The sequence below is a fragment of the Pieris rapae genome, chromosome 11 (genome assembly GCF_905147795.1).
Source record: "Pieris rapae chromosome 11, ilPieRapa1.1, whole genome shotgun sequence".
Lineage (NCBI taxonomy): Eukaryota > Metazoa > Arthropoda > Insecta > Lepidoptera > Pieridae > Pieris > Pieris rapae.
Genome location: NC_059519.1, coordinates 4628474 through 4641063, shown reverse-complemented (window position 1 = coordinate 4641063; position 12590 = coordinate 4628474). Strand labels below are relative to the sequence as shown.

The following is a 12590-nucleotide window of genomic DNA, read 5'->3' as shown; positions in this document are numbered from 1 at the left end:
CAATCTTAAATCTCAGCAGCCATTTACAATAAAAAAATAATATAAGTGCACATACATGTAATCAGGCTTTCAAATTATAATTAAGATATCAAACTACACTAACGAAATTCAGCCTAAGTCCCAAACCCCAGACGTCTTACCCTCGTCCTGTAGACGTCGTATTTTATTCAACAAGTGTTTCTTACCAGTGAATATTTAAGCCAAGAATACATAACTAGAACCTTTGTACATATTTGTCGGTTTAATGTGTCCGGTACCAAATTATTTATGCTCCACCGTTTGGTGGGCTTTTGACCGTGATACAGATGTTAACATACATGTAACATAATTTTATATTCTTAACAAATTAATTTAATGTTGATGTTTTTAAAATAATAATTAGTTTTTTATAGAACAGAGGGCAAACGGGCAGGAGGCTCATCTGATGTTAAGTGATACCGCCGCCCATGGACACTCTCAATGCCAGAGGGCTCGCAGTGCGTTGCCGGCCTTTTAAGAATTGGTACGCTCTTTTCTTGAAGGACCCTAAGTCGAATTGGTTCGGAAATACTTCAGTGGGCAGCTGGCTCCACAAAGAGGTGGTGCGCGGCAAAAACTGCCTTGAAAAACGCTCAGTTGTGGAACGGCGGACGTCGAGGTGATACGGGTGGAATTTGATTTTTGTTACTAAAATGGCAATGGTTTTTGTGATATTATGAACCCCACTCGAGATATCTTTTTCGCAAAGAACATGCTAACCGCTAAACCAATGTGGAAACCAAACTTTTCCAAGTATGACCTACAAAAGTACCCGTAAAGTCATAAAAAGTGTAATAAAAAATATAAGCGGAAATCCGAGTCATGGTCACAATATATTACATACAGTTAGAAAAACTATGACCTCGTACTGACATTTCCTATTCCATATGTTTACGGTAAATTGAAATAATATCAAAGTCAAAGTCAAAATTCATTTATTCGTATAGGTATACTACATAATGTACACGTATGAACGTTAAAAAAAAAGAAATATTAAATGAATCTAATTTTACATTTACTGCCAGTTCTCAAATCAAGGGCGTATGTATGATAATGTATGTGATACTGATAACTTACTAATATAAAAAAAAACATATATACAGTAATTGTACAGAGATCCTTTTACATAATTTAAATAAAACTATTTGCGCGTTCAGCACACATTTACGATTTTTTGGTCTCGTGGATAATATGAATGAATGAACCGAGACGAAATGATTGAACTTTTATCACCATTAAATAATTTTTATTCATTTTTTGAAAGCATTGCGTAAATTATATGTAAATAAAATGTTTTTAGAATTTTGTGATATTTTTAAATAAGCGGCTTCGAAGTAAAAGTGGAGCATTCAATTTTATATAAGCACGAAGGAGGTTGCTTCAAAAAATTGTTTTAGATTAATCACGCTTGTTTGTGGAAATAATTTGTATGTGAAATCTGTAATTGACACTAATTGAACGTCAAATTTAAATTATTAATTAAAATCTTTTTATAAACGTACGGCTAGAGATTCTTTATTTACATATTAGCATTCTATATCTTATTTTTTACTTTTATATACACATTTTAATATAGATAGATATTTATAATTTATCATTCATGATAAGAGGTGATTAAAATAAACTAAGATAACATTGTTAGCATGCCAAAAATATTTTTTAATAATTTCCATTGGGAAAGTAGTGAAAGTAGTGTAGTGTAGTAGTAGTGGCGCAACCCTTATTAAATATTTATCAGATTGCATGTTTCTCGTGTAATTTTATTAAAATAAGAAGCTGTCTATGTATCCCATCAAAAAAAACAGTGGCTCTACAACCTTATAAGTCCTCAGAGTATGTTTCATGATTATTTATTTTATTAACTAGTAGGAGTAGTAGTAGGAGATTCTGTGGCTGACATATGTCGCCGATTTTGCTCTAATATATATCGATTTTCTCACAACGTTTCTCTTCGTGTACGATTACCATACCAGCAACTATATTATGTTGCAAGTATAAACCAGCAAATATAACTGTATTGTTGCACCCGATATCTAGATATTCATATGGTAACAATTAAAACAGATACAGAAAATCTATTCAAACCAGTATATGATTCTGGAACTACAAGTACTACATTTCTAAAGCCTAGGCTTAGGTTGGATGAAATTCAAATCAAGCCTTCAGCCCGCCGAAATAGAGCCTAAATATGATTACAAGGAAATAGATATCACTTCGAATAATATTTTACTGTACGAATTGGTTTATGAGTAGATTATGAAGTGTTCTACGTTAATTCAACAATTATAAAATTCCACATTCAAACCTTATTCAAATTTATGGCAGTTATAATAAACATCTTAAATCACAAACACAAAAAATATATTTCCCAGAAGCGATACTGCTGCCTAGCAGCAGTTTCTTCTAGACAATCCAGATTTATTAAAAAGAGTTTTTTTTAGATTGTAATCATATAGCTAGTACTAGAATAATTTGTATGTGAATCATGTGTGTAAATATTAAAAGCATTGAGATGGTCAAGGAAATGATATGACTCATCCATTAATGTCATCGATCAACAAATCGTAAAACGGATGATCACACGACTTTCATAACTCTTATGGAGATGTCAAATATCGTTAAGTATGATTTTCATAAGAGTTCCATAATATTATACATTATAGCATACTGCCAAGCATAGATATATTGGAACTAAATTTGTTTCAGCATTTAAACTGTCAGGAACAGGACTGGAAAACAGTGTGTCATTTTGAAAGAAATTTCTTGACTCTTTCTGACAAATTATGGTACGCTGTGATGAAAAAGGACAAAACTTGGTATGAATAAGTTTCTATATGTGCGTATTTTTTGTATGAAATTATTGAATAACAATGCATTTGTAGTCATGTAAATAAATATAAATATTAAATTAACGTTTACAGTCTTTGATGATATTTCAGTTTATTGACTCGCGTGAAATGATAATAATATTGATCCTCCTTCAATCGACAACCCAAAGATTTATACAAAGAGATATTTGGAGACTCAAGTTTTATTAATGTCTCTGATTTCGGTCTTACACCTTCATTTTGAGTAATTTTCTCTATTTTTGCCTCTGATTGAATTTTCGATTGAAACACGGATTTAAAAAAAAGGTATAAACCAATATTATTATTGTAGAAATACTGGAAGAAATCCCATAAGTCTTCGATGAAATCTAGTAAGAGAATAAAGTATCGATTATCCAGTCAATCTTATATAAATACAGGGCCATCAATCTAAGTAAAATAAATTTTGCTTGCAATTTTTCTTTGGAACTAGCAATGATTATATAAGCGATACGCGGTATTTTAGTCACCTTGTTAGGTTTTCAAGTTCAAGGCAACTCAATATCCTTGTTATATCAATCAGTTGGCGGTCGCCCAAAAATATGATTTATTATTGACACCACACCGATGCCAAAACTGACTAAATTTTTTCGGGTGATGGCTGTTTTTGTTGCCATGTAATTTATTATAGCTGATGATTTGAAAGTTTCAAGTATCGTTTGCTTGGTGGGACTCATTAACATATTCGAATATCCGAATAGAAATTTGTGGAACTTACGCCTTGTTTGTTGCCATGGATTTCGTTAGCATCTATACAAATACGAGACTTCAACATAAATGGCTTTGCAGCTACTTCTGATCCATAAGCCTTGGGGCTCCGTAAGTATTGTTCGCCCACCTATGCAGCCTCTTGCCACCAGATTGTGAGAGTTTGGTCTTTGGGGCTCTGTCTGCTATTCGGTGCACGTGTCCCAACCAATTATTCATGTTTATAAATAGGACACGGTTGGCGTTCTCGATAACTTTACGCTGAACTTCATTGAAACAAATATACCAATACGATTAAAAAAAACCTAAATGTTTCATATAATAATTTATTCAATTTTATTTATTTATTACAAATAGCAGACTCGGCCAAGCGTTGCTGTGGCTAAGGTTTTTGTTATATTACATAGTAGTAAATTAATCAAGGGAAACCGTAGGAGAACTTATGTGAAACGTTGGTACCACGACACGGACCTAAACTAAACTACCTTTAACTCAGCGCCATCTGTTAGAATTGTATCAAATAATAAACAAATGTTAATGTTATCGTAATTTTAGTAAGGATGCCTATTTTTTTGAAAATGAAATATAGCCTATGTCACTCAGGTATGATGTAGCTTTCCAACAGTGAAAGAATTTTTCAAATCTGCCAAGTAGTTTCGGAGCCTATTCAATTCATACAAACAAACAAAAAATCAAACCTTTCCTCTTTTTAATATTATATTATTATAGTATAGATATAGATTTGTATCTTGTTCAAACCAGCATTTATATACAAACAATATAAGTTATTATAAGTATAAATCTCGAAACAGAACTAATCAAAGCGTACGCCCAACCAGGGCTGACTTCTGATAAACAAAATCAAAAAATCAAAATCAAAATTCGTTTATTCAGTTTAGACGCATCTTAGGACATGCTTATGAATGTTAAAAACGTTTACAAAATTCGCGAAAGAGCAAAACTACGCCATCCGTTCGCAAAGCTACGAGGACGCATTGTTCTGAGAAGAACACCTTTTGAGTTTGAGTTATAAAAGTAATTTTTTGTCTACTATTTAAGGGAATTTCGTTCATTAATTTACTTTTGCAAATGTCATATAAATTAGAATTTAGAAAGAAATAATAATATCTGTTGACAAGTGACCTGAAATGACGTCACATCGTTTGTTAGCGCGCTCAACTATGAAATTATTCTAATAAACAATTCTTCACCTCGTATGATAATGTGAGCGTTTTGTGTAAACTACATAATCACGGAGAGGAAAATATGAATAATATAGTAGTAATAATTACGGGCTTTGTTCGAATTTTCAGTAAACGTCATTTTAATATAATATAAATGAATTAAATATGAAAGTTATTATTAATGGGAGTCTTTTACAAAAAAAAACTTCTTAAATTTACCGTGTCCACTAACGCCGGTTACACTTAGATATAATTTATAAGAAAACTGTTTTATGCCACAGCATGTGTTTCAAACGTCGAATGTCAAAAACGAATTGTATTATTATTAGTTAATAAAGTAGTTATTTAAATGTCCGCGCCCGTACTCTGCAACTTGTAATAGCAACAACCACTGATTCTCACTTTTTTTCATGCAAGTTCGATTTCGTTCAATATATTAGCTATGATATCGCAACCTAGCAAAAAAATGTAAATTGTCGTCATATTAAAAGATACTTAAGAAATTATTTAACAAACCTTCAAGTTTTGACATTTTCACTGACAGAATCTCATTAGGAGTAGGTACCTAAATTGTATTGTATTGTTTTATTTTTTTACTAAGAACTTTACCTACCTTTATAGTAGCTACATAACATTTTGATAAGCTAACCCATAGACCGTTTGTTTTTCCGTAATAAAATGGTTTTTAGTTTTTTTCATGCATTTTTTTTTTCATTTTCCTCCCCATAGAAACCTTTCTCAAGGTTCAAGAAATAAACGAAATAAAATTATTCGAATTGGTCCGGCCGTCTTCGAGTTTAGTGCTTAGCAACATATCATTTCAAAGTTCAATTTAGGTTCATCTTTATTCTTGTGATTTTAATTTCATTTTCAGTAACTTCAATTGTTTTTCTTGCGGCCATTTTGTACAACTCATTTATTTATAATTATCATATACATGCATCTATATTTTTCACTAATATTACACGTTCATTCGTTTTATTAATAAATAGTAAATCGTAAATTTCCAACCAATTGTGCGAAAACAAAATGCGGTTTTGAAATGTGCACATTTGAACGTGTGTTCGCTTTTAATAACTGCGGTTTGTCGTTATTGTTTTAAAAAATCTTTAACACATCTCAGTTTTATAAACTCCAAGCAACCTTGTAGAAGCTCCGTTTTTGTTATCTAAAAATAACAGTAGTAACAGAATTTGATAAGAACATAAGACTAGTTTGTGTTATGGTCTATTCTCGATTGTCTTATTATCACATCAAAATAATGACAACATTTATATTATCGATAATATGAAGATGAATGATTTATATTCTTGCATATTTATGACTTTTTGACCATATATTTGACCTGGACCGATTCGAAAAACTCTTTCATAGGGTTTAAAAGAATATCAGGCTCTGCGATGCCGGTATAGGTCGCCAGTATACAGTGTATATTATAATTAATCTTAAAGAGGTTAATGGGTGATTGCACCCTATTACATCGTACTTACTAAATAAAGTACACGAATTGGTAATTTAGTGAAACAAATACACACACTTAAATTTTAATAAATCATCAGTATTATATATTATCAAAATATTGGTATCATCGCCCCCAAACTACTGGCACAGGTTTCTTTTATAAATTCCTAAAATTTAGCTTCAAAATGCAATTTGTATTACAACGTATTATTTTATAGACTTTGTGTTGGAGATTGAGAACCAGTCTTATAACCCCAAAACACCTTAACTTTTTTTTGGTATTTTGAATTCTATATCTTTCTAATCATTTTATATCTTCAACATACAGACATTGTTTTAAACAGTTTCATAATAGAGATTGTGTTGGCAGGACGCCAGAATTTTTCGGACGTAAACTAAGTCTGCGGCCATCCATTATGTCGGCGTAATTTATGCTCAACAATTTAATATCGATCAGGTAAAGTGGTTCTGAATGTACGGAAGATTACATGGCAAAGTGCTTTTCACTCAATTGTGTAACGACTTTTGTTTAGTCTGTGCACATTAAAGTATCGATTTTTTCAAAAGTACAGTCGAATTATAAGCGTACAATAGTTGTACGTATATCTTTCTATGAATACATTTATTAGGCGAAAGAAAGAATAAATATTATTTATAAACTATCTATACCCTATGATTATCAGCGCCAAAGATATTTTTATTTCTTGCGTTAATTTATTAGTTTGGAACTGTTCAATTTTGACCAAGATTATATATTTTTATAAAAAATAAAACTTTATTGATTACAGAGAGTACAACAATTTTCAAAGTTGGTGCAGTATCTTTAAAGAACAAATAATTTAAAATAAATGAATTATTAACCCATTGGTGACGGTATCACTTATCAACATCTCCGGCTCCTTTGCCTCCTATTACATAAAAGAAAAAAGTGAGAAATATTTCTAAAAACATAAAATATAACGTGTCGACATAGTAATGTGACACAGACAGAACGTCTAATTCCAGGTTAAAAACTAATCGTATTGTTACAACATTGTTTACAAAATTGTTCATCGAGCTACCGCATTTTTCATTAAGACAAATGATCCGCTAATTAGACCAATCATTGCATGACGTTAGCTATTAAATAAGAGCCTTGTTTATTATTGCAAATTTTAAAATCATATTTTGTAAAACATTCCACTGTTGTTTTTTAATAAATGCTCCGTTACTGCTAAATTACTACTATTTGAATCCAAGACTCGGATTAATACGTAAAAATTTCACTTAAATCAAGACTATGAAAGATTACGCACGGGCATTGCAATAAATTTTTTTGTATAAAAACAAAATAAATTGCACACTTAGAGGCAAATACAGAATGCTTTCTATTTAATAACTATCTAATAAAATACCTTACTTTAAAGGAAAATATCTTCGAAACCGTGGGTCTAGGAAGGTTTATTGATTTAGAGATTTTACAAATAAAATTAAAGACCGACGAAAGTAAATAGCAATAGGTACATACATACATACATACATACATGTACATATGAAATACAAAGTGAAATTTAAACAGATGCTTTTTTAAAACGTTTAATGTATTAAGTACTTATAGATAGCTCCCTAATCTTTATAACCACCATGTTATGTAGTAATAATTAATAAATTAGCTAATGAACAACCGCATGAACTATATTTCAGAAACAGCTGTTCTGGTAATTTGGCGCATTCACGAGCGATGCTCGCTAAACAATATCGGCTTGAGTAAATTAGGTAATTCAGAGGTACCTAGAAATTTGCTACTTACTGCTGTATGGAATGATATATGTTATTTGTTCCTCATATTTTTAGGTTTATATATTAAGACACAGAGGGCTTCAATTTTTTAAATAATTCTATAATTAAAAAAAACAAGCCTTTTGAAAGTTATATTTCCAGCGAACTGAATCGATTCTTTAATTTCAAGAACAAAAATTGAATAATATGTAATTTAACACAATTCTATCCTATGTTATTAATTTAAAAAAAAATTGAACATTATAATATGTATATATCTTAAGCCGAGTACTCCACTTGTATTTATTATATAATTAAGCAATAACACTGATATTTTAACGACTCAAAGACAAAAACATACCAATCAGTAATAATGTGGACATGTTGGCATCCATTAAGGAAATCACTTCCACGTTTCCCATTCTCGTGGGAAAATTAATGAAAAACCTTTGCTAATATCAGATGTAAAGTGGAACTAATAAGGCTTCTACTTTGCGAGTGCTTTCGTTAATGTAATTTGCCTAACGTAAAATACGTTGTTCGAAGCAAATCTCTAAATGGGTTCTACATATTGTATCATATATTCTTTTTTTATTTCTTATTTATACATATAATATTTCAAAACGCAAAATATTCTTGCGATAAATGTTTGTATGTTCCACGTAGCGGAACCGTAGCTAAGAGATGAACCGAGAGCGTCTTTAGTTTTACGTTAACTTAAAGGTTTGTGTTATTTTTCTTCTGATTGTTAGCGACCGTTGGCAACAAGAACAGATGATTATTTTACGTAGTTTATACATTAATATTTGGTATTACGTTATACATAGGAGTAGCATTTTTAAAATGTCTAAACCTGCGCATTATGAGGCTTTCGACGCCTGATTCATTTATAATAAGAATAAAAAAAAAATTGTCACTTCACAATATTGAATTTTACGGAATTACATGCTGCAGGTATGATTACTTGCAGTATACAGACATATGTGTGCGGCAATGTGACGGAGTATTTAGTTGACAAAAAATCACAATATATCATAGCAACAATTAGTCAACGAAACAATAGCCCGCATTCGAGACGATATACCATCAAAAGGGGAACATTAATTGACCCAAGTCTATGAAACTAAGCAAACCGCATCGTCACCGTTCGCAATCCATCAAGCCGTGACATACAAGATGGATCCGAGCTACTTAAACACTCATGACGCATATATAGCTATATAGCTACGATAAATTATAAATTCAATTTTAAAATTAAGTAATAATATTCACGATATCGAACACATATTATAAATGAGCTACGATGATAACATATAAACAAAAAAGTAAATATTTCATAAAAAATCATTGATACACGTTTATGATTGGAGGAACAATTTACTACTATATACATAGTTAAAAATAAATATATCTCAACCTTATGGGTCTAATGTGTACATAGAAAGGTAGTGGGATCGAACCTACGACCTCAAGAATGACAGTAAGAATTAAATAAGTTTGCTTAGAATTATTAAGTAAATGAGTTTTAATAATCGAGTATAAAATATTAAACAGATAATAATGATGTCATTTATAGGTACATCAAGTATTTATTTTTAAATATTAGACATATAATAATAACATTTATATATTACACGCTAAAGCTACTAGGCTAGTTCTAGTTCTAGTTAGCTACTCCGCTAGTTATATACATAGTTAGTTGTTATAACTTGAGTAGCATTTTATTACTAACTAACGAAATAAAGTTTAAAGGAATTTTAGATAAGTTTTTTTCGTCGCTTTGTAACTTCTTAATTTCCATCTGTAATATGACAGTTCCACCATATAGTTCAGTTGTACAAAATAAACATAAAAAATGTTTTGTCGCATAACTTTACTAAGAGGAGAGTAATAATAAATATTTTATAAAAATCACCCTTTCTTTTGAGACAGGTACCCTTATTTGTTCCTTTAATTTTAATTAAGTGTCAAGATAAAGCATCGTTATGGTACTGATAGCGTTTTATTAATAACAAAAATATGTTGGAGGGGCTTTTCAAGGAATTTGCTTTGTTATTTATTAAAATTTTCATGAATTTAATTACTCTAATATCTAACGAAGTATACAGAAGATAATTAAATTGCGTGTGCTTTATGGAGACCCTTATTTATTTATTTATTTATTTATTTATTTATTTATTGGGAAACCAGACAGATACATCCTTATAATAAAAACAAAGTCAAAAATAAAACACAATACAAACACATTGGATGCATCCACAACAGGTTACACTTATACAACACTTAAACTGTTATGTGAAGCTAATCCATACAATATGTCTTACAATTTGACATATGTTCCGATTATGTTTCGTCATTATTAATTTTATATTAATTAGTAATTAGGAAAACACACTGATTGTTTCTTTCGTTCTATGACAGCTTTATATCTATTTTACGCACGATGAGCAGTGTTGGCCTAGTGGCTTGAGCGTGCGACTCTCATACCTGAGGTCGTAGGTTCGAGCCCCGGCTGTGCACCAATGGACTTTCTTTCTATGTGCGCATTTAACATTTGCTCGAACGGTGAAGGAAAACATCGCGAGGAAACCGACATGTCTTAGACCCAAAAAGTCCACGACGTGTGTCAGGCACTGGAGGCTGATCATCTTCTAGCCTATTAGATTTAATGATCATGTAACTAATTCAGAAATCTGAGGCCAATCCCTAAAGAGGTTGTAGCGCCACTGTTTTTTTTTTACGCACGATCAAAGGGTGACTTAACGAGCTACTAAAGATGAGATTTAGAGCCGAGAGCTATGGCTGCCGTATGTCAAAAGCACATTACTTACGTAGACTAGACTAGTCGACTTAGAGTTATAACCTATAAGAATTATTATCAATAAATCTACTATACGTAAATAATAATAAAATAATGAATGTAACAGCACGTGTATATTGTAAATGTGTAAAGAAAAGCTATATGTTAAAAAAGCTATGTATTATTAAACTTGTAATTATTTAACATAATTTTTTATTTTTTATTCCGGTAAAAAGTGTTTTCTTTAAATGTGCAAAAGCTATGTTAGTAAAAGAAAATACTAAATGTAAATGTGATTATATTTACATATAAATTTAAAGTTGTATGGCACCATCGGCAAGCGTGGTGTTCTCTATGTTGTGATATTGTGGTGGTAAAATAAACTGTGCCTAAGGCTAACAAAATCAAATTGTGCAAGTTAATTTGTAACTATCATCGATACATAAATAGCCCAAACAAAAACCTTTTATAAATAAAAATTATATGACTATAACACAGACTGGTGAAATTTCAAAAAGCGTCTCATTCGTATTGTGTAGAAGTTTCAAAGATTTTCTAAGGTACGTTTTGGAACGGTTTATAGCAACTATAACATACTGTATTTCTTAATTCACCCCAATGCATAAACTTTATTGTGGCTCTAAAACGAAACACGACATTTGGTTTTTACAGGCGCTTATGTTTTAGTGTTCTGTTGGAAAACTCGAAGACATTACAGTTTTAACGGATATCGTTAGTCAATTATGTTTATTTTCTGATTAATGTTTAAAGAACTTTATTTCTCATGACAAAAAATGTATTTTATTTACATGAGAAACTTAATATTAATATGTATATACGAGCGAGATAGTTAACTAGAGATTCAGACGGGACTTTACAATCTGGGTGTAATAACCGATCGGTCGTTGTAAACGATGTCGTTATAATTGGTTTCGACTGTATATTATTTACCTATTATACAAGTTTTTGGCTCAAATCGATTTAGTTAAAATTATTCTCTAAGTGTACAGATTTTAATAACGACGTTCAACTCCCACGAACTAATTTATATTTTGCAAAGCACTTAATAGCCGAAATAATCGTTAGGGGTCTTGTAAGACATAAGAAAAGCTTTTAATATTTTTATGATATAGAAAAATATGACTTTTAACGGTTAAACTCGGTGTAAAAGCCGCTTGATCGAGTCTGATAAAAACGTTGTTACAACGGAATGGGCCGGATATCCTTATGGCGGTAACCCGGGTACCCGGTTAAATGTGATATAGTACGTGTTGTGAATTTCCTAAGGTAGTTCATGTTAACATAGAGTGTAAATTGTATTAATAGGTTCTGGCATTGTTGAATCATTAACAGTGATGACTACGTTGTTCACATTATTAAAATAAACATACGTTTTAATTCTTAAAGCTAAAGTATTACGAGTGTTCGCGAAATAAGCTCTGTAGAAGCAAAAAGCACTGAAATTTGCTATCTAAAAATTGTCTAAATAATCCATGTATCATAAAATAAATGCATTGATTGACCTCACAAAATCAATATCTTAAATATATAAAATTCTCGTGTCGCGGTGTTTGTGGTTAAACTTCTCCGAAACGGCTTTCCCGATTCTGATGAAAATGTGCATATTGGGTAGGTCTGAGAATCGGACAACATCTATTTTTCATCCCCCTAAATATTAAGGGAGTTACCAATACGACTTATGTATACTTAATGCCTCTGACGACTACATAGTCGGGGAATTGTCTAGAAAATATTAAAAAAAAATATGTTAAGGGTAATCCACCCCTAAATTTT

The 12590-nt window shown here is 31.1% G+C and overlaps 1 protein-coding gene across 4 annotated transcripts in view; it reads left to right on the top strand.

Annotated features, from left to right (window-relative positions):
- The window catches only part of LOC110998713 (5-hydroxytryptamine receptor 1), a 72751-nt gene that overhangs the window by 21427 nt on the left and 38734 nt on the right, over positions 1-12590 (top strand). The window contains exon 2 of one of the 4 annotated variants that reach the window (XM_045629983.1): positions 2725-2834. The exons of the other annotated variants lie outside the window; for them this stretch is intronic. The gene's annotated coding sequence lies outside the window, so the exon portion shown is untranslated. The remainder of the gene's footprint in view (positions 1-2724; positions 2835-12590) is intronic. 4 annotated transcript variants of the gene reach the window in all.